The 23,894-nt window shown below is 32.2% G+C and overlaps 1 protein-coding gene across 5 annotated transcripts in view; it reads left to right on the top strand.

Moving 5' to 3' along the window:
- LOC143232265 (uncharacterized) overlaps positions 1-23,894 on the top strand; it is a 143,363-nt gene that overhangs the window by 60,346 nt on the left and 59,123 nt on the right. Inside the window, exon 1 of one of the 5 annotated variants that reach the window (XM_076467451.1) lies at positions 13,529-13,660. The exons of 3 other annotated variants lie outside the window; for them this stretch is intronic. The gene's annotated coding sequence lies outside the window, so the exon portion shown is untranslated. Of the gene's footprint in view, positions 1-13,528; positions 13,685-23,894 lie in introns of those variants that run through there. One more of the 5 variants, XM_076467449.1, reaches the window with a different exon arrangement.

The raw sequence follows: 23,894 nt of genomic DNA, 5'->3' as shown, positions 1-23,894 counted from the left end.
GATAAACCGGGTGCCCAAAGTTGATCCTCATTTCTTTGTTTTCCTATGCCATTAAGTGCAAGGGATATATCCATCCTGAATATTCTAAATCCCCGATCTAAACACGTCTTTATATTTTAGATGTATGAATAATTTTGGTTGGTAAAAACTGTTGCATGTTATTTCCAAAGCAATCAATTTTGGTATAACATAAACAGTGGGAAAATGCAGTTTGACATATTCTTTTCCATCGTGAATTTGTAAAGGCTGTTGTTGTCACACAACTTGCTGGTTCGCATATTCAAAATCGTTTTAATATAACGTACTCAATCCTCTCTAATAAAACATTATGTTAGTGCTATACAGTTAATTATTTTTACAGTCAATGCAGCAAAAATCGCGCATAGATATAGAATGAGCCTAAGAACTCATTTTTGCAAAATCACTTACAAATGTAATTTTTTACAGACTCGCTGATTTCCCTGAGTAAAATGGATAGAAAACGTAGAAAACGAGAAGGTGGCTAAAAACTGTACTTCAAAGCACAAGACTAACTATCTATGAGTCGCTTGACAGAAATAAAAAGACTGAACACAAGTATACATACAATAACAATGTTTATTTACAAAACATAATAAAACATGGACAAGTACCCGTGATGCGTGATGAAGATAAAAAGATGCTTATATGTACTCTCTCAACAGTTAAGAGAAGTTTGAGTTGTAGAAGTTCTAAAATTTGTTCAAAATTCAAGTTGTAGTTGCCTAAATTTTAAGTCGTTCTAGGCTTAAGGAGCTGTTATTTAAGTTTTAAGTTGTTCTTGTCTGAGATAACTTAGCATTATAGAGCTAAAACAACAATACCACTATCCTCGTGACCGAGAGTCATTTTCATTAACAATAGTGGGTTGATATTCTTGGAGTGTCAGATGACTGGCCTGCGAAAACCAAAAAACATTTTACCTATAGCATGGTGAGTAATCCTTTCTAATGGGGAGCATGTTTCTTGGCGACTTACATGAATAATTAAGAAGATAGGAGCTGAGTCGATTCCTTTACCAATTTTCTCCATTAATACCAAAACGTAACGTGAACAGAAATTTTAAAAAAGCTATCTAGTAACCAACTAGGTGCAGAACATTTCGTAAGCTTTGCTTACCACATAACAAGATAAAATTTGGTATTACTGGCTGCAGTAATAATCATACCCAGTTAGTGAACTAGCTTCTTATCCAATAATAACAAACAAATCAAGTTATTTACTGCAACAGTTTCACTGACAATTAGAAAGAAAACACTTTACTTTCGTAATTTTACATGATAATGAAACAAACTTCGAATTTTTGGTGTTATTTCAGTCTTATTAATTTATTATAAAATACTTTATATCTCTCTCCCTCATTTTAAAAAAAAATACAGTTCATACCTTAGTTTAATATGTTTGGATAATTCCATCATTTATCCACTTATTTAAAATCCAGACGAAACATTGTTTAAATCCAGATAATTTAAGCCTTGGGATTTTTATATCAAAACTGATCTTATTCTAACTTTAGAAAATGAAGGCTAAACTTCTGTTAATTAATTAATGCTTAGGTCTAAAACGTAGAAGCTAAAATCTCATGAATTATCACTCAAAATGTGTTAGTCGTGGTGGACCGTCATGGATGATAATAACTAAATCTTTTAACTTCCAAATTTTAATCTCAAATTAATTCGTTTTACATTACCAGTATTTTTAAACATTCGGTATATTCTATAATAAAATTCATATATCTTACACTTATTTTCCGTTAGATGCTATCTAGCCATAAAACTCACAAATAAAGTCAGAGGAGTTAATTAATAAGTACAAGGAGACGATAAAAGCATTTAAATATAATGGCCATAAATTAATCGTGGAGATGAAATTTTGAGTTGGTCTCCAGAGCTAAATGCTAGGATGAAATTTAATATGTAAGGGTGATCTGGTTAGCTGGTTGGACTTGTGTGATCAGTTCAGTTGGAGGAGGGAACTTTAAGAAATGAATGGCTTACATTAAAATAGGAAAAGGTCTGGCATCTGAGTGGGTATTTACTCAGCTGTAAGGGAAGTTTTAAACTAAGACAAGATAGTGGTGAGGCCAGAGATAAACTAAATGAAACAAAAATGAAATTTTAGAGGAAAGTTTAGCATAGAATATCAGTATAAAAGCAATTGTAAGATTAGACTTGATTGTAATTACTGTAATACTAGAAGTATAAAATAGATAAACTTAGAGGATTTCGAAATAATGGGAATAACTGAAACATGTTTAAATGTAAATAATTTTGATGACAGAAATTTCTTTCAAATACATGGCTATAGATTATTTAATAGGAACAGAATAGTAAAGACAGGGGAAGGAGTGACTACATGTTAAGTGTGAATTAGATCCTGTTGAAGTAGAGAATATTAAAGATAATAACAAGGATATTAAATCCATATGGGTTTCTGATAATAGATAACAAGGGAAAATTTCTTGACAGGAATTTATTACAGACAACCAGATGAAACTGATAAAATTAGTGAAAAACTTTACAGTGAGATTAAAATTTCAACTGTTAATGAAGTCATGACTGTGGATGATTTTAATTTAAGACATATTTATTGGGAAATTCTGGAGTTAAGGTTTCTGGAAACTGTTCAAGATGAATTTCTTCACAAATTGGTCAATGATCCTTCTAGAAGTAATGGCATTTTATATTTATTGTTAATTACTGATATAGTAATGGTTGAGAAGGTGCAAATTGGGTAACACCTTGGTGTACCAAGTAATCGTTGCTGTATTAGGAAATCAGGTATTATGATTCTAAATTTCAAAAAATAAATTTTGAAGGGATGCAACAAAAATTATCTGTTGTTAATTGGACAGCCGAGTAATTTGAAGACACATTAAAAATTTCAATATTGAAAATAATTGTATTCCTTACAGAAATAAAGTAGTAGCTGCAAGTAAAAGCTCAGGTTGACTCAGAAAAGGTACAAGAAATAAAATTAAAATCAATTTATTGACTGGTATTATAGAAGATTTTAAAAGATCTCGTAAGGGGGTCAAACAGGAAAATTAAGACATCCAATATAATGTATGGAAAAAACATTTAGTTGAAAATAAACATTAACAGTAAAGATTTTTTAAAGTGCATTGTGGGTAAATAAAATGTTAGAATGGGGATAGGACCCTTGAGGGATGATAAAGGAAAGATTTATATGATGATTATTAAAGGATTATGTTATTATTAATATATAAATATATATAATACATTCTGCTTGGCCAGGTATGACGAGATGGTTAGGGAACTCGACTCGTAATCTGAAAGTTGAGGGTTGGAATCAATGTTATATCAACATGTTCGCCATTTCAGTCGTAGGGACATTATAATGTACGGTCAATCCAAGCTCAAGAGTTGGCAGTTGGTGGTGATTACTAGCTGCCTTTCATCTAGTTTTTACAACGTTAAATTATGGACGGCTGACGCAGATAGCCCTCCTGTAGCTTTGCGCGAAATTAAAAAACAAACAAAATTCTGCTTTTTCTTGTTTTGACTAATAAAGATTTATGCAATATTCTGCATCTTGAGCGACTGATAAGTGAAAACAAACGTAAACAAAATGAATGGAAAAGTACCAACAGATTGGAAATTAACTAATGTCACTCATATTCGAAAAGGAGGTAGTAGAAGTTGTCCCAGTAATTATGAGCTTATTAGTCTTATATCACTTTAGTGAAAAGTTTTGTAAAGTCTAATAAAATTCAAAATCATTTAACAAAGTTTAGAATTTTATTGGATATTGAACATGTGTGTATTTCGTGTATCTGGGTTTTCAGTAAGCATTTGAGAAATGCCACATGAAAGGCTTGTAAGAAACTTATCTCTGTAGGTGTGGAAGATAAGTTAATTAATTGGGTTGAAGAGTAACTTGATGGAAAAAAGCAAAGGGTTGTTATAAATTGAATTCAGTCAAACTGGATTAATGTTGCAAGTGATGTATTTCAGGGTTCAGTTTTAAGATCATTGCTCTATTTGATTTACATTAATGTCATAGATGAAGGAATAGTGAACACATTAGTTAAATCTGCTAATGATATCAAGGTATTTGGTTTTGCTGGCTTTCAAGTGGGTGCTGCTGCTTTACAAAAGGATTTAGATCATTTAGTGAGTTGGGCAAATAAATGGTAAATTGGTGTTAATTATGCTAAATGCAAGATATTGCATACGGATTATTGTAACTTGAATTATAAGTATAATTTCGATTAGAATAAACTTAAAAGTGTCATGAAAGAAAATGATCTTGCTGTAATGTTTAATCAGTATCTTAAGCCAACCAAGCAGTGTGCTGTTGCTAGTGGTAGGGCAAATAGGATTTTAGGTTGTATCTACAAAAATATTTAATTCCATTTTAAAGTGGTTATAAGTTCATTCTATAGGTCACTGATTAGGCCATATATGGAGTATTGTGTTCAGGCTTTAGCTCCTTACCCTAGGAAATAATTGAATTGTTCAAAAGGGTTCAGAGTAGGCTTACTAACATGGTGCCTAGGATGGAGCGATTGTCATATGAGAAGAGATTAAGATCCCTAGATTTTTTTTCCTGAAAAATGAATAGTTAGAGGGAATTTGATTGGAGTGCTTAAGATTGCTTCAACATTTTTAATACTTAACAGCGAGGATTATAGAACTATGGGACACAAATATAAATTTGGACAAGGTAAAAGCCGTCTTCAACTAAGACAATTTAATTTTTCAAATAGGCTGGTTGGCCTCTGGAATCGGTTGCCTTCAGATGTTGTGGAGACAGTAAACTTGAGTGCGTTTAAGAAAACGTTTGATAACTGTATGAATAATAAGGGCTGGGTTTAATATTTTTAATATAATTATGTAATAGTTTTACTTTGGCTAAGAGGCTGGGGCAGCCGAGATGGACCAACAGATTCCTTATCATCCCTAAACATTATGTTATATTAAAGTTCTTATGAATAATAATAGGTTCAGCATTTAGTCGTCTTTATATTATGGGTATGTTACAAAAATATATGTACCATAGGTAAATATATGAATTAAGAACGGAACATTAGATACAAAGATATTTAAGATATTTTTCTACGCATTTTATCACTACTAGATCCTGGAATAGGTAAATTACGTCATTTTGTGGAATTCTATATGAATAAGTAATTTATCTATCATTAAAATACAGAATAGGAAATTCTTCATATTTTAGTTCAGATTTCAAATTTTCACAATATCTTATGGCACTGTAGATACAGTTGAAACTGAAGTAGTAACAGTAAGCCTAGGTATACAGAGTGGATACATAATTCCGCATTTTGTAATTTTAATTTTCTTGGATGATAGCCAATAATAGAACTACTAAACAATTTCCGTGTCATTTTTCATCTTCATTTCTGGAATACATTCCGGTCCATTAATGTGTACCAAATACTAAAACTCAGATGTGGTATAGGTTTAAGTGGTAAATTCCATATAAGGAAACAACTTGGCAATAAGTTGATTTGTTCTATGTCTAATACTTAAACGACTATACTAGTAACTAAGAAAATGTCGTAGTTGAACACCATAGACGTTTTCTATAATTATTCTTAATGAATGAATCATCAAAGTAATATTGTGGCATTGATTTTTGGTTAACGTTTTTAAGTTATCTGATGAAAATAATTCAATTTACTGTCAGCGTGTCCGCAACCAATTATTTTATTTTCTCCTTTAATGTTTCCACAAAATTGAACATTTTTAAACTGTTTTAACTTCTTTTCAGTCTACGTTACAAATGACGTCAATCAACACAAAAGCACTCAACATATGCAACATAATCCAATATGTGAAATAGTACGCATAGATACAAATACTTCACAAAAAAATATTTAACGATTTAACTATCTATCTTTACAAATAACTACGCTCTTTTAATGATATTCTTGAGTGTCTTTCAACTCACTTTTTAATTAAACTAAAGGTGTTTCACGAAACTCTGGATTTATACTCCACATTTGTTCTGCATAGTTTCAACAATTACTTGACCTTGACGCCATGTGCTCTCTATCTAAAATGTAAAATAAGCATATTACAACATTATAAGTTTAGCTTATAACAGTGTCCTTTTCCTGAATTGTGAAGACCCCTGAACAATTTTATTCAACAATAAAACTCTACACTAAATTTTCTGTTAACTTGTACAAAGTAATGTAACTACAATAGCTAACACACCGACAGACTTAATCTCTATTTTGAAAAATCGCTCTGTACTCTCTAAAATATATAATTCATTTTCGAATATATTATAAATTTACATAACATCCTTGGAACAACACTGTATTTCACGTCCTCAGAACATTCCAGACGTTCTACTAAGGAATAACCTCCCAAACTTAACATTGCCGTTAAGACTCACAGTACCCTATAGCAGTATTAAAAATACAGCTTATAACGCTGCCCCTACTGGATTTGAAATCACTCAAACAATCCTAATAGAGAACAATAATATAATTCTACATTAAATTGTCTTCACCATATATTTTTAGTATGTTTTTCTTCATCAAAGTTCGTGGTATACAGGTGTAATGGCATCTTATCCCTTGTTTTCTCTGGTCTTCCTGTCGCTAAATAAGTCTTTTCTAGGTAGGTGGTCAGGAGAATCCATTGCCGGCTCCAATCTTGGCAATTCTAGTCTTCACAGTTATTTCATGCTCCTGCACAGGTTGGGATTCCCTAGACAAATTCTCCTCTGGAGTTACCTAGTTGACTGTTATCTCACTGATATACCTCCAAAGACATTCATATCACTTTCTCATTTTTCTTTATCTCTGAAGGCAATTTCAGATCTTTCATTAAGAAATCAGAACGAGCAACTGTAGTTTTGAAACTAATATCAATCAGTATATTGTATGTTTTTCCAACAATAATCCTCATTGATAGTTTTATTCTTTTTTATTCGTGCTATTTGGAGTATTTATAGTTGAACCGAACTTCAGAGATCCAGATAATTCCTATTTTTGACGTTTCGTTAGCTCCACCTACCCCCAATGGCACAGCGGGATGTCTACAGACTCACAGCGGTTAAAATCAGGTTTCGATACCCGTAAGCAGAGCACAGATAGCTCTTTGTGTATCTTTGTTCTTAATTCCAAATAATCAATCAGTTATTAGCTCCGTATTGATTTTTGATATAACTGGGCTCTATCTCCTTGGCTTGGTAATAGTAGTTAGTTCCTCAACTTACGTTTATTTTAGTGCTGTCAAAATTAATATAATTGCACAATCTGGTTTATAATATATCTTTTGTATTGGGAATTTATTTACTTTCTTAAAAAAGAAACATTATGGAACAATGCATGCTCACAATGAAAATGTACAAATTAGTGACGGTTTTCCCTAGAAATCGTGACTTCGCTTCTTCCAAAGTGCTATTTAAATATGTAATAGCAAAGTTTCCCACAATTATAATAGTTACCTGTTTCTGGTATCTCTTGAAACCTATTATTCTATACGAACCTTTGCATGAAATTCTTAAAAATATGTCCTTCCATATTAACTTTAAAAAATCAATTATATTTTGCTTTATTACCTCTGTTGTGTTTAATTAGTGCCTACATCAGTTCTACTAGGCTACTGCTAAGAAGGTTTGATGTTTCAATACTGCTACATAATGTGCCCACAAATTCTTGGTAGTTGTTACAGCTCTCAGCTGAAAGGTTACTTAATACTGTCCAAACTAGTCCTTTTAAATGTACAACAAGCTCTATAATTTGTTTCTCATTATTTCTCTCATTAACACTGGAAATGATTTCAAACTGAGCCTCATATGATTTCCATAGAATCTTCATATCATATTTTATTATTTTCACTACAGACCGATGTGAAAGTTGTCAGTTTACATTTTGAAATATAATTTGGTAAGGTCATAGCTGGAGTAAGCCAGTAAAGTTCTTTAGCAATAAATCGCACATCAGTAGTGGTAATAGGTACGTTCTCTTAGTCCACATTTCGGAGGAGATGGAATCTCACGGTGGAACTTCTGAGTTGATGTAGAAAAAGAAATAGTTGATTGAATTTTCTCATTTAATAACTAATTTTCCTGATGTTATATGATGTCACTGATATTTTTTCTACCACTCTGATCTCCTTCTTTACTTCATCAATTTCGTTATCAAGTTTCTCCATAATTCTTCAGTCTAATTGTCATAACATTTCTCTTTATCTCCAATAACTTATTCTACCTTATCTTCAAACATATTTATTTTTGTTTTGATTCTTTCTCAGAAAGTACATTTCTTTTTCAACTCCCTGTTTTTTACTTCTTGATCTTTTGACTTTATGTAAAGTTTTATTGGTTTTCTCATGACTTGCCATCTCTTTCTCCTCATTTGCAGTCGTTTTATTCTAATTTAATGCACTTTCTTCTTGTTTTTTTTTATATCATCTGACTCTTTCTGTTTGTTCCTCTTTCAGTTGTTTTATAATATTTAGCTCCTTTCCTATCTCAGTTTACGCCGAAAAACTAATGTCTGTAATAATCGTGTTTTGATCAGGTTAACACGTCAAGGTCGACAGAAGTTTTGCAACATCCTACGACAGCAATGGCACAAGAAATTTGTTTCTGAAATATCCAGAAGAACAACGAATAGACGACTGATCAAACAAAGTTATTTTGCAAGAACGGCTATCTGGAAACCGATATTAGCCAGAATTCATTACTTTCACCATGTTACTTAACAGCATGTCAACTTATATACTTATTTAGAGGATTGGCGATATATCGTCTTTTCGGATGACGCCTGTTTCCGGCTTGTTATAGCTGATGGTATGATTAGTGTTTGTCATTAGCCTGGAGAACAGATGGGGCAAGACCATCTTTCTCACAGGAACACACAGAAGGTGATGCAGTACCTGTTTGAGCAGCTATTCATCATGGCGAAAAACTGCTCTTCAAATTATACAGGGAAATGTCAATGACGCTTTCTGCAGGTACCACATGGATACGATATTTATACCACGTGCCATTACAAGGTTTGGCAATAACTCTGTGTTTCACGACGACAATTCCACTACCCACAGTACACGTATTGTACAGGACTATCTCGACCAGATGGACATTACAAGATTGTCATTGCCAACAAAGCCTCCAAATTGTAATCCTATTGAGAACTGTTTGTTAGAACTGAGTTGAAAAGTTGCTAACCACAACCCTAAACCAGCTACTGTAACTAAAATTCAGCGTCTCTATCACCAAATAGTTGGATTGAACGTAACATGTTTCGTGCTAAATATCTGGTCATGCTAGGCCTTCAAACCTGAAAGTGTTTTGAATATATATATTGTGTGATTGTATGTCGTTTTCTTACAAAACCTTTACTGCTAAATATGATACGTTAATCATGTGTTTGTGTAGTTGTTACAACTTTAGCACTTTTAGATATTATATAGCGTCTATATGATTTCCTAATTGCTTAACATTCATTAAATATAAATGTTAGTAAAAAATTATATAATCAAATCTTTGTGTAGTTTCTTTACAATATTAGAACCTCTAAATAATAAATAGTGTCAATATTATACTCTAATTGTTTGAAATTCTTTAGAGACATTTGTGTAGTTTTTCTTCTATAGTATCACTACTAGATATTGTATAGTATCTATATGATCTCCTAACTGCTTAATATTCACCAGCGATATATTTTAGTACAAAATTAGTTAATTAGGTATTTGTGTAGTTTATTTATAATATTAGTACTACTAAGACTGTAAACCATAAATACGTTCCCGTAACTGTTTGATGTTATCATAAAAATATCGTGTCACTTAATCGTGTGTATGTGTGATAAACTCTCAAAACGCCTGCGCACACATGGTTTTCGTTATTAATATATGTTCTGAATTCTTGGAAACGTTATATATGAATATATGAATTTTGAACTACATCTTAACATTCAAAAATATCGATTGCTGTGCCCCTTCAACTAAAAAGACCAACTGCATGTATCTGCACAGCACTTAAAATAGTGTAGTGGTCGTTTATCGTAGCACGACTGACGATAACACCACTTATAGTCCTGTAGACACTTCAAGAAGGAAAAAAACGGATTGGAAAGCAGGAAGGGTAATTATGGAATGCACGTCAGTAGATCACGAAACGTTAAGATTTCCGGGTGTATAAGGAATCGATGTTGCTTGTAGGTTAAATATTGAATCACCTTAAGTGGAAGATTTCCAAAGTCTGATCTTAACAAATATACTTATTTAAATCCTTTAAAACGTTTTTTTTTATATTTTTCTTTGCTTATATTTGTTCCCATTTGAGGATAGGGCGAAATAACAGTCTGAGTGTGAGATAGGCAATCGAAGTTTAACAAGATAATATTATATTTGATATAACTCGAAACAACTTGATGCAGATAGTGTTGTAAACATAACAAAGAAGACCGATTTGCAGTTGATATAGTTTTTTCTGTTTGAAAAAAATGAATAATGTCTGTCAGGTTACTTTTTCTTATTATTATTTGGTTTGTTTCAGTTGAATTAATGTTTGAAAGTATTATACCCTATGATCTGTATTGTAAATGACATAACAGAGTATTTACGTCCTTTAACTGTAAAGCAGTAGCTATAAACCTTAGATTGAAAATTACACCATGAGTAAAGCCAAAGGTTAATTTTCTCTAAAATATTTTATTATACAGTAGTTACCTGACGTACGAGTAGTATTTCAAACTTGATTGTTTTTTTAACATGCTCATAAAATCGATTAAAAAGAATGATTACTTAAGGGTCGCAAAACTTTACACGTTAATTGTCTGTCATTTTGTTGGCAGAGAAACTAGTAATGTATATAATATGTACCTGGAGCAACCTGTATTAGTAAGTATAGTCATTAACCCTGTCGCAACTGGCTCGTGTCTTTTACGCGACTTTGCAACCACCATGTAACCATAGTAGTAAATATAATCTAGCTCTGTAAGTACTTAATGTACCTTCACGATATGAGACAAGCTTTTAATATTTATTAAAAGTATTGTATAGAAAAAATCCACAATTTTTAATTGAGTATTTTTTACTAAAACCTTGTCTGTAATTGTATGAATATTGGCTACTCCGAATGTACAGTGATTTTCATGTTATGTACGGCGGAGCAGGTCTGGTAGGCCAGGCAACAGCCAGACCAAAATTTTCTCACAGTAACTGTAGAACCGTTTAAACTTTAACTTGTACATTAAAATTGTTTCTAGGTTAATAGATAGACTTAAAGTAGTATGTACGAATCAGTATAACAATGCACAATAAATTACATGTATGATCTGCGAGTGAACATGCTTCTGCTTGCTTATAAATTATGGTAATAAACCATAAATAAGTCCTTGTAACTGATCAATACTTTCAATACATTATAGTGAAATCAACCCAAAATTTAATCTCATAACACCTATTTTTTAAAACGTTCTTGGAGAGAATGTCCCCAGACTCCTTTAGCACTGCCATGCTTTGCACATCATTCTGAGTTCACTGACTAATGCAAGTTAAAATCAGAAATATTTTTTTTCAACTGAAACTTATTATATTTAATTTTTATAATTTATAGAGCCTTCTAAATACTTATCAAATAACGTAACGTAATCAGTTTGACCAATCTCGTAACCATCATAAAAATTAATAAATAAATCTAAATTCTCCTTTTTAATTTCAAGAATGACTGAAATTGTAACAGAAGACCACAACTTCTTATCCTAAATACCTTAAGTCAGATTTTACCACTGAATACGAGGAAACTGAGTTACTTTGAATATAAGTTATATTTTGACATTTCCATATGTTTACTAGAAAATTTGGTGGAGAAAAGCCATATAAGTTTGTCCTGCAGATATGATACTTTTTGGTTGTAAAAATCAAGTTTTGGTAATATAGTTATTACTAATGATAGTATTTTTGTAGTGAAGGATTGCGCGTTTGCTGATAATCACAAAACTACATAATTGATTAATTATATTGTCTAGTATTTAAACTACTTTTTTATTAATCTTTGAGGCTCAGGATAAGTCCCCAAACTTGGGTATGAGCCAGCGGGGGGCTGAGATGAAGAAACTAATAGTTTGAAACATCATGTAAATTGAACATTGTTTAAATTATTTGATGGTTGCTTGAGTGATCAGATATTTCAATATGTTGACATTTTTTCAGTCCAAAGTAATAGACTGACTAGAGAATATATCCTCGCTTAGCCTTGATTTCAAGCTATGAAAGCAAATAAATAAAACAATTAATGAGGCTTTCAATGCCCCTTAATACCCGTCTTTTAACACTTATACCGACCCAACGGTCAGTGACTTAAAAATTAAACACAAAGAATATCCTGAGCACCACCGCAAATAATTTCTTAAAATGTATCAAATTAAGAAAAAATTAAGATTTTTTCATTTTTATGCCCATCAATTTCAAATCTGTGAATTAATCCTACTTTCGGCCAGTTATTGCAAATAATAGATTTATGTGGACACTTTTGGGTCAGTTTATTAGAGTTATTATAGACCTTTATTATTAAACTAAATAGCTCTGCTAAATTTCATAGCAAGACTTGAGTCTTAGAAGTGTGGTGAAAAACTTATATTGAAGCTTCTATCTAAAATGTAAGTAAGAAATTCTGAATTTATATGAAAATTAACACCGTGTGTGTTTTTTCTTATAACAAAGCTACATCAAGCTATCCGCTGAGACCACCGAGGGGAATCGAGCCCTTCAGTTTAGCATTGTAAATCCGTAGACTTACCGCTATACAAGCGTAGGACAATTAAAACCGCTTACCCCATAAATATGACATTCCTGAGAATCTGGACACATGGTTTGCCGTGAGATAACCCTCGCCTGATGTTTAAAAATATATATTTTTTAGTATACGACTTTATGGTCAGGAAGAAGTGGCTACTTCGATTTTACTTTTAGGTGTTATTAACTATAAATATTGATCAAATCAGGTCTCATAAAAAGAGTACCATGGAGTCGCAGGTGCAATACTCATTCTATAATACTTTAAAACAACATAACACGAATGACTTTTTATTTGATTTTAATTTAGATTTAGTCTTTTTAATATATTTTGATTTAAAAACTTGGTGCTTTTAAAATCAATATTACAGATATTCATTTCGAAAGAAGTTGTTTCAGTGGATCTTTAGGTAAAGGTTGATAACTTATAACAAATCAAATTTGCTGTTTGAATGTGGACTTCAGCTAACTCTTTTTCTTTCATTTCAATAACACGTTAATAGAAATACACTGATTAAAAATCCAGCGCATAAATACTGTTGATTCAGTATTTTTCCAATTGTTTTATATTGTGTGCAACATAAATATTTATATCGTCAAATAATTTCATTACAACGTTGTAATTTCAATATGTGTCCAAATTCTAGGATTTTGTTATTTCTTTATCATTACACATCTGAAAATATACATAAGTTTGATTTTTTAACTTTTATTAATTTGTGGCCTTTTATTTGAATAAGCACTAATAAAACCGATAATAAAGAGGGCAGCACGATCGGCATTAAACGCGTTAGATAGCTTGTGGGTGCAATGTGTGTTATACGCGAAAGGACGTGTCTGACGGGAAACAGTGAAAAGGAATGAGGCGAACAGTGAATGATTGATACAGCTTGGTATGTTGTAGTTGTAAATTTTAGGTAAGTAATAATAGTGATAAGAATTTGATATGTTAAATGTCACAGAATGTAATAGCTAATATCAGTCGTTCTGATTAAATTCTCATTAAAGTTGTTGTTTTTTTGTCGTTGTTGTTTGTGTATGAGTATCTTCTGTTATCATAAATCCAGTGTTAGTATTGACAATGTTATTTTGTAGACTTTTCTACCTTTCATTTTTACTTCAGAAATGCATATTTATATTCATTATTTCATATTGCTTGTAAGTATCATTAGTACACCTTTTGTGTGTATTTGAAGAAATAAGCACATTGTAAATAAATCATTTTTTGAACAAGAAAATAACAGTTGGTCACATAATTACATCTACTTCGGTGTTACTATTGGTTTCAAAGGTTTCGAAAGGTATGTTTTAGATAAGCGAGAGTTAACTTTTTTTTTGTTTCAGCTTCAAGTACATAGCGTGGAATATTTCGTATTAAACAATTTCAAACAAATTGCCTTTTGTTCTAAACTGTAAGAAAACACAACAAACAGAGTAGTTATTATTCAAACCAGAGGTGTGGTGCTGCACCTGAGAACCAGCAATGGTAATTAGGCTTAAACTGTTGAATACAAGTTTTTCTAATACAATCGTAACGTCTAGGGGGCGTACACAAATGGAGCAAGCAGCTCCCTCCGTATAAGTCAATACTTATGGACTTGGTGTGTTTTTCTTATAGCAAAGCCACATCGGGCTATCTGCTCAGCCCACCGAGGGGAATCGAACCCCTGATTTTAGCGTTGTAATCCGGAGACATACCGCTGTACTAGCGGGGGGCTATGGACTTGGTAGTTTCAGTGTGTATAATGCTCAATAATTCTATTTTTATGAGGTACATAGTGTGTTGATATGATACATTATGTATCAAACCAAAATATATTACATGTATAACTTACCCCAATTGTACATGTAATAATTTAAATTTGACCGTAAAATGTAATTGTTGGACATAAACCCAGGAAATGTCATACATGTAAAAGAAATTGTGGCAATACCTAAACACTGTATATATGCTTGACACACTTTATTTAGTAAAGAAACAGAGGAAATTTGGTGACTTTTAGATGTACTAATGAACAACATTTTTTTTTTGTTTTATTTCTTAATACTATTTCTAAACTTTTCTTGACGTATTGTTTATTAATAATAATTTGCTTGTTTGGAATTAAGGACAAAGCTACACAGTCTGCTGTCTGTGCTACATTATTAATAATGATATATTAGTAAGAAAACAGTGGTGCAACATATGCTGATACTGTTTATTTATCTACTCGTGGCTAGCTCACTATACTGTTTAGAAGTTTAAATAGCAGCCACAGTTTAATAATAACAATATTTAGTTTCTCCATCTGTTAATAGAATAACATAAAATAATATTATACTACTATGCCAAGCTCTCTTTTTGAGCCCGTTTTTTCTTTTGTTTTATATATGTTTCACGTGCTTAGCATTTTATGGCGTCCTTAATACCTACATAACCTGTTGATTTATATATGTAGTACGTAGAAATTCCATCACGGGTGAGAACACCGGATGTTTAAAACCTGTTAAGTGTCACTAATTTTAATGCATGGCGTATTGAAACACATCTAGTTATTACTCGTTTTACACAAAGCAAAAGTTTTTCGACTTATTCTACATATCAAATATGTGAGACATGAGATGCACAGCACGTGACAGTTATCGATAGTCTAGAGGAATGTGCGTGGGTTATTTTCGTGAAACTCCTTAGGGTTATGTTAGGTTTGGCTAATAACGTAGTTTCAAATTAAACGATTTCATCTTATTATATCGGTTTGATGATGAAGTATCTCCACAGACGTAGACTGACGTCCTGATTAACTCGAGCTACGTTCCACCCCCATCGCTACAGGCTTTTTTATTTAACAGCATTGTTTTGAACTAGAACTGGTCACTTTATTATATAACTCTTGAATTGCCGCTGAACACGTGCACGGCACGCACATATGCTCGTTTCAATGCTTCCACTCCCACATTATAAAGCTTGTTTTGTTTGTGTTGAAACGCTCATTGCACTCTTTCTATGCTGTCATGAAAAGATGCATGTTTAATACTTCTTCGTTTTAATACGATGATTGTTAGAAATACACATTTTCATAGTTAGCAATTTATTAAAATAATCGCCATGTCTCGGACTTTTTAGGGTTCCTCTTGTGAATAAAGCTTTTTTTTTTGTTTAAATCTGTAAAAGTATCTTGAAAGTTATATTAATGTATGTGCTACTAGAAAATCAAACAGGGTCAAACATTAGGTGTGCCACAAAATGATAAACACGATAATCTTTCGGAAGGTATAGATTAGGTTTAGAATGGTCTTCCATACTTATTTCATTTTCAGTCTTTATTAAACTGTTTATAATGAAGTAAGGGTCTAAGGTTGTTTGATTACAGTTTTCATACTCCACAGTTATTCTCATGTATTTTTAATAATAGATTAATCAACTAGTTTTTAGTTATTTTGTTGTTGCATTTTGTTAAAAAAAAAGTTTGTTTTTTTAACAAAGTGTCAACTTGTCTCCATTCGTTTTAGCAGCATACTTAGGAAGAAGAAAGTCAGGGCGATTGAGGTCACATCATCACGTGAGGTACTAATATCAAAATCAATCACTGGCTAATGTTAAAGCAATGAGATCGAGATTTCAGTTGGATTTATACAAAATCAGAATATCAAACTAGTAACATGTTAGTAAAACACGTAAATAGCTTGATCTGAGGTACTTTAAATTAATCTGATTATCAACTTAGGTTATTGCATTAGGGCACATTTTCTAACAAGTATATAAAAGGCATAACTTTTGGTCCAGCGGCGTACAATAGCTAATTAACTCTTAGTTGTTAGTTTGTTGGGCTTTCTTTTTCATTTCACACATTATAGATTTATTACTTAATCAAGAGAAAGACATGCGTAAATCATGTTGATCATATACGTTTGAGTAAGGATAGTTAAGACCCGAAGGATTTCAAAGATAACGTAAATACACCTTTCAGTTTCATGGAGTAACTATTATTGACGAAACGCATTATATACTACTACAGTATTCTAAAATCCGTATTTGTTTATGTAAACGAAAACAGGGAAACGGCAATTTATAAATATCAGTTGTTGTTGTTTTTTAATTTGAAATTTTTTAGAAATGACGGATTAGTAGTTCATATATTATAGGTAAATGTGCGTAATGTTTGCAGTAACATTATTGTATGGAACACGTGTGTATATGTTTCTGTATTTAATGCATGTATGTAATTATATATAAGCTTCATGAAAACACCAGCTTAAAATCTGAGACATGCAAACTTCTGTTTACGCAACAATGTTGACAGTGCAATAATGTTTACGAATGTTGATTATTACATTCGAGACTTTTTCTGCAACTTAGTAAATAGGCGGGAATTTCGCAAAACAGATTTAACAGTATAAGTCACGCACGTTTCTAAATATAAATTTAACTTAAACAAACATTAGTATTGATACAGATATATGATAGCAAATCCGTCAAATAAAAAAACACACACGCACACTTTGAAGTGGGTCTTTTATCTCCATGTGTGTAAGTTCTAAGAACATCGTGATAAAAGTTTTTGTTAGGTGATGAAAAATTTGTTATTCTGAATAAACTTTTAGATAATATAAAATTAAGTTATTCATCTTTTTACAGCTTATAAACAGAAATAACATGGAGTATATCACGTTTATTTATTACTGTATGTATATTATAAAAACAATGCACTTCGAAAAGCAAAGTTTATGTGAAAATACTTTGTAACAAATTTGTATTATGGATAAAAAAACAAACAAACGAGAAATTAAAGAAATGCCGATAGATACAGTATATTTTCCTATAGAAATAATTAAGACGTCACTTCTTTAATATAAATACATGTTTTTTATCTAGCTAGTGCTTTTTAAGTAATTATTTTATATAGTTTTAATGCCCTTTTTTTCTTAATGTTAAATGTACAACGGTAAAACCGAACGTCAACCTTCATCTAGTGCAGGGGTGGGCAACTCCATGGCCACTGCCCACATGTAGCCAGTGGATAGCACAAATGTGGCCAGCTGGAGTTTAAGAATCAATTTTTTCCACCATTTATTTTTTATCGTAAATTTTGTAATCAACAATTGTACTGCCTCACATCATCGCTAATATCGCGCGCTTCATCACTGCCACAGACTCCGCCCATTTTGTAACGTCAGCCTGGTTTAGCTGTTTGTTAACGAGTGTGCGTTGTTTTGCATGCGCTTGCAAACATATTTTTGTTGTGCATTATCAAGTGTTTAAATATATTGTTTTTGACCTCATAATATGGATAAGTGGATAATTCGAAAACGAAAGAATCCAGATGATGATGAACATTCAGAAAATAAAGATAATTTAATTGATTCTGGCATTTCTGCTGAAAAGAGAATGACACGTGACTGGAAAAACGTCAAACCGGAATTTAATGAAAGTTGGTAGTTGAAATTTGCAGTGATTAAACCAAATAATAAGCCAGTGTGTCTTTTGTGTAACAAAGTTTTTATAAGTAATAAGGTTTACAACCTTAAGCAACACTTTAACAATTTTCACAACGAATTTGATGTAAAATTTCCAGTTGATAGCAAAAAATCGTATGAATGGAATTAGCCATCTGAAAGCACAACTTCATGAACAAAACGGAGGCCTAAAAGGATTTTTTATCATGGAAAGAACTAGTTACGTTAACTAGCTATAAAGTAGCTTGGATTCTAGCTCAAAAAAATAATGCTGAACGAGTAAAAGAAATGTTGATTGTGGTCATTGAAACTCTGTTGGAGAATTATGATTCACAAATAGAAGATAATATTCTTCAAAAGGTAAATAATTTGCAATTAAGTCGAAGAACAATTGTCCGCACAATGCTAGTGTTAGAGAAAGACAAAGAAAATCAGTTGCTTGAACAACTAAAAGACTGTATTTTTCTTTAGCACTAGATGAGTCAACTGATGTTAGTGACACTGCACAGTTGATATTTTGGGTTCGATATATAATTTCAGATCTTCAAGTGAGGGAAGAAATGCTTTGCCTTTGTGGATGGATTACGAGATTGAACATATGGAAATAAAATCTGTGAAAAATGTATTGAAATGTCAAAAGAATTCAATCTGGATTTAAAAAAAAAACTAGTTTTTGTCACAACAGTCGGTGCTCCCTCCACGACTGGGGAGAAATTAGGATTTGTTTCTCTTTTAAAGCAGCGTTTAATTGAAAATAATGTCAAGTCCACGCTTCCATCTTTCCATTGCATTTTGCATCAGGAAAAGTTATATGCTCAGATGTCTAAAAGTAATGAATTGAAACCTTTGATGGACATTGTTGTAAAAATTGTGAATTATGTTAAAGTGGAAGCTCTCTCATCCATCGACAATTTGTCGAGTCTTTGAAGAAAAGCAGTGACTGTACTTTCGATGATCTTACTGATAATGTAAGATAGTTAAGTAGAGGAAAAGTCTTGGAACGATTTACTTCCTTGTTTCCTCGAATAAGAGTAGCTTGTTGAAAAAGGTAAGATTGAAATATTTCCCTGAAATTGAAACTTTGTCATGGCAGTGTAATTTGCACTTTCTGTACGGCATGATGTCTTACTTGAATAACACTATGTAGCATAAATTTTGCTTCTGGATAGTATATGTTATTTCTTAATTGCTTATATCGTAAAAGTATACAAAATGGCTATTATTCCCTTCAAACTTTGCTTTTGTGACCTGAATAATGAAATTTAGAAATTAGCCTATTTGCGACTGTAATGTAAATCACCTTCACGTATCAGCCCCTAAATGTAGTCTCCCATCATGTTTTCGTTATATGTTCCCAGGTCACAAAAGCAAAGTTTGAAGAGAAAAATGGGTCTATTCGTTTTACTTTAGGCAAAAGCAATTGGGAAATAACACATTTTTCCCAGGAACAATAAAAAGTAAAAATGTTGTTACATAATGTAATTTGAATACGAAGCTTCAGGGAATAAAAATAATAAGCGAACAATCACAGTCTATTCATGAATTTTAATTAAAGCTAAACCTCCTTGCGGAACAATTACAAAATAATGATTTGATACATTTTGCAAAGTTGAATAGTTTTATTACAAAATAATGACTGATTTCTCTGATGCTGAAGATGATCTGTATGTAAACTGGATCAAAAATGCATTTCAAAAATTTAAATCACGTTTCTCAGAATTTAAAAATTTGAAATTTATATTTGAATTTTTTTTTTATCCATTTCAATTTGATTTAGAAAATTTCAGTAAGAAAATTGCATCTTTTTTGTCTTTGGATAAGTGTGAATTTGAAGACGAGATGCTTACCCAGCAAAGTGTAGAACAAATGAAACGTAAACAAAAATGTTCTCTGAGAGAGATGTGGCTCACTATTCTGATAAATGAGCCTTCCAAATTTAAAGATAACAATTTCAAAATTATTTTCCATGTTTGGATCCACATGGGTGTGTGAGTCAACATTTTCTACGCTAGATTTTCTCAAATCTATATATGGGTCTCGGCTTACTGACATAAATGTAGAGGTAGAACTGAGATGCTCATTGAGATATTAAGCCAAATTTCACGAAACTGAAGGTTAGTTGAAATGCAATTATTTTGATTAAACTAACATCTTTTATTATTTTTTTAAATAATGTGGCCAGCGTTGTTTTCATTAGTCACAGTAGTGGCCACTATGAAAAATAAGTTGCCCAACCCTGATCTAGTGCAACGATTTAGGGAACGGTCTGTTTCAGCGACGAGATTTAACACTATTTGGGATGTTATGTCTTTACTTACGAAATGTAGTCGACAATATTATGCCTCTTTGTCAATGTTAAGAACTAACTATAGATTTGGAAAATACTGGGTATCAAACAGTACACTTGCTATAAAATCTGCCTGGAATTATTAACGTTTAACAACACCCTGACCATTGCGTGATTTCGGCAATTAAGTAGATATACATTAGTACATGCTATAATATTTTACGATTTGTAAGTCAAATGTTAAACGGACGCTACCAATATTCAGGCAGATGTTCACAGTGACACCTTTTGAGAGCGAGCATGCGGTACCCCAAGGGCGTAAAATGTGTTAACTTTTTCAATTTTAAGGATATACTCAATCATTAAACCTTTCCTTCACACTTCAACCAGAATACTCAGAGGAGGGACACGTATAAGCAAGTATTTCTGAAAAGAAAAATATTTAAAATAGTGGCGAGAAATCTGTCAACCAATCTGAGTTTTTTTCCTACCTGCTCAGTTCCTTGAGGAGTTTCTAAGCAGTAGTGGGAATAGATCTGTCAATCATAGAATCCTCTTGGCAAATCCAGTCTGTACCCTTTCTTGAGAATTTTCAAACAAAGATTAATGTTATTCGTATGTAACACTATTATGGATTCCCAGTAGAGAAAAGCACACACATATTGTCATACTATCTGGATTTCCCCGTATAGATAAAAAAACAAAACGGAAATATATCGTCATTAGCCAGAGTGTTGCATACTGAATGCTTAATACATGTTTAATACTATGAGGTATACAGTGGAACACGTATTTTCAAATATATTTTCTGGAAAACAGAACTTAGTAAGATAATAAAAATATAAATCTCCCTACTAGGATTATTTATTTTTTAATTTCGCAGAAAGCTACACGAGGGCTATCTGCGCTAGTCGTTTCTAATTTAGCAGTGTAAGACTATAGGGAAGGTAGCTAGTCATCACCACCCACCGCCAAATTTTGGCTACTTTTTTACCAACGAATAGTGGGATTGGTCGTAACATTATAACGCCCCACGGCTGAAAGGGTGAGCATGTTTGGTCTGACGGGGATTCGAACCCGCGAACCTCAAATTACAAGTCAAGCGCCCTAACCACCTGGTTATGCCGGGCATTTATGACGATGTGTAACCAAAGGACGCAATATTTTGAAGAAGGGAACTTTTAAGATTCACCAGGAAGCGAGAAGAAGTCGCATGGCAGAGACTTTAGAAGCTACTGGGTCTGAAGCACATATCAAATTATCCGGGCCCGGCATGATCAGGTGGTTAGAGCACTCAACTCGTAATCTTAGGGTTGCGGGTTCGAATCCCCGTAACACCAAACATGCTCGCCCTTGTGGCGTTATAACGTTACAGTCAATCCCACTATTCGTTGGTAAAAGAGTAGCCAAAATTTGGCGGTGGGTGGTGATGACTAGCTGCTTTATTTCTAGTCTTACACTGCTAAGTTAGGGACGACTAGCGCAGATAGCCCTCGAGGAGCTTTGCGCGAAATTGAAAACAAACCAAACAAAATCAAACCATCCGGAACAATACTCTAAATTGTAAATTGAATGTTTTAGATAAGAAAGAGAATCATTTGACAAAAAAAAACAACAGCAATGAAGCTGATGTTTTGTTTTCAACAGATACTGTTGTAAACGTGTCTATTTTAGTTTAACTAAGTACAGAAACTTCGTGGTAAACGCCCAGCTGTTATGTGGTAATTATTGTGCCTAGTATTTACCAAAAGTGGAATAAACTGGAATTTATTTTCATCAAGTAAGGGATTCATTGCGTATAGGTGCGTTTGGTTTCGTTGTTTTATATAGGTTTTGTGTTCAATAGCTATTCATAAATGGGTTATGTGGTATATTCGTCATACCCAGTGATTGTTTTTTAAATTTTATTTCACGTCGTATTATACATGTATTTACGTTTTAAGATGTGGATATGTTGCTTATACTGAATTAATTAATCTGTTTTACAGGCATAATCTTCAGGCACATACCAATCATAAATATATAGACAATATTCTAACCCTTGAAAATACTAAGGTTTAAAAACAACGACTTTAAAGAATAAAAATTGGATATTTATTATGGCTCACAATGTTATTGTAATACGTAACATGATTTTAATTTTGATTTAGAAGTTAATAGAATGTCAGTATATATTAAAGTTATATTTGTGTGAAGAAAGAAAATTGTGTACATATATTTTGTTAGAAAAAAATTACGGTTTATAATGACGATTATTACAAATAATTATTTATATGAAAAACTTTTACAAACTCTTAAAAAATATTCATTCTTTTATCTGATATGGAACTGGTCTGGTCCACAACGAACAAATTAATTTTATGTCGATACACCGTTACATTTCACTTGTAAGGAATGCTAGTTAGGTCTATTCTTCACACGCGAGTTTTTCCCGACGACAATATATAATGTTTTTTGTAGAAATACTAACATCCGAAGTTAATTCACTGAATTCTGTGATGTTCGAAATTATAAACGTTCTTGGTTAAAATATCTGTAGTTTCCCCATTAATTAGCGTATACCACAATTATAGCTTCCGAAGCTTATAGTATACTGACTGTAGCAAACCAAACAATATTGTATTACTATTTCTTGGCGCGTCAATTTATAATCTTTGGGCGAGATTCTCGAAAGTTCAACAATATTCGAAGATACGCTAGTGTTTTTGTAAAACATATATTGTTGATTCTTACACTCGGAAATCTACAAATTTAGAGAACTGGCGGAACTTGCGCAATACAAATTTAACAATATACGTCATATTAATTAAACTGAAACAAACATATTTAATAAAATAAATGTACAGCAGTAAACCCGTTACACAATATCGTGATCTCACGCAGGTCCTATTTGTGAATATAGAATAGTGTTTAAATATAAACATTGTTGATATTAATTTTCTTAACATATATATGACAACACAAGACAACAACTGTGAATAAATACAAAACTGCAATTAGACCTAAAACTTGAATGTAAACGCTGACTAGCAAAACATATATAAAATAGTGTCCATGGAAAGCACTTGCTTCTGGAAATATGGTGGGTTTAGACTGAAAACAACTGACTCAATGCTTAAACTGATTTTTGTACTGACAAAACTACTCTCGTCTCCCGATGCTTCCTGAAAGTATTGTATTATTGGCGTGAAATTATGACAATTTAAGTATTTCAGGCTTACTTTTATAAACTATTTGAACTTAATGTCACGCGTCCTCCAGGTAACATCTAAATTAACGCACTAAAAGTATAATTTACAGTAATATATTTACCTTTATATTAAATTAACTTGATCAGATACTCATTATATCGAGCTTTATTTTACTGGTAAGTTGTTTGGCCTTGAAAGGCATTTTAGTAATTTTAT

The sequence above is a fragment of the Tachypleus tridentatus genome, chromosome 11, assembly GCF_004210375.1.
Source record: "Tachypleus tridentatus isolate NWPU-2018 chromosome 11, ASM421037v1, whole genome shotgun sequence".
NCBI classification, from domain to species: Eukaryota; Metazoa; Arthropoda; class Merostomata; order Xiphosura; family Limulidae; genus Tachypleus; species Tachypleus tridentatus.
This window is presented reverse-complemented; position numbering and strand designations above follow the sequence as displayed.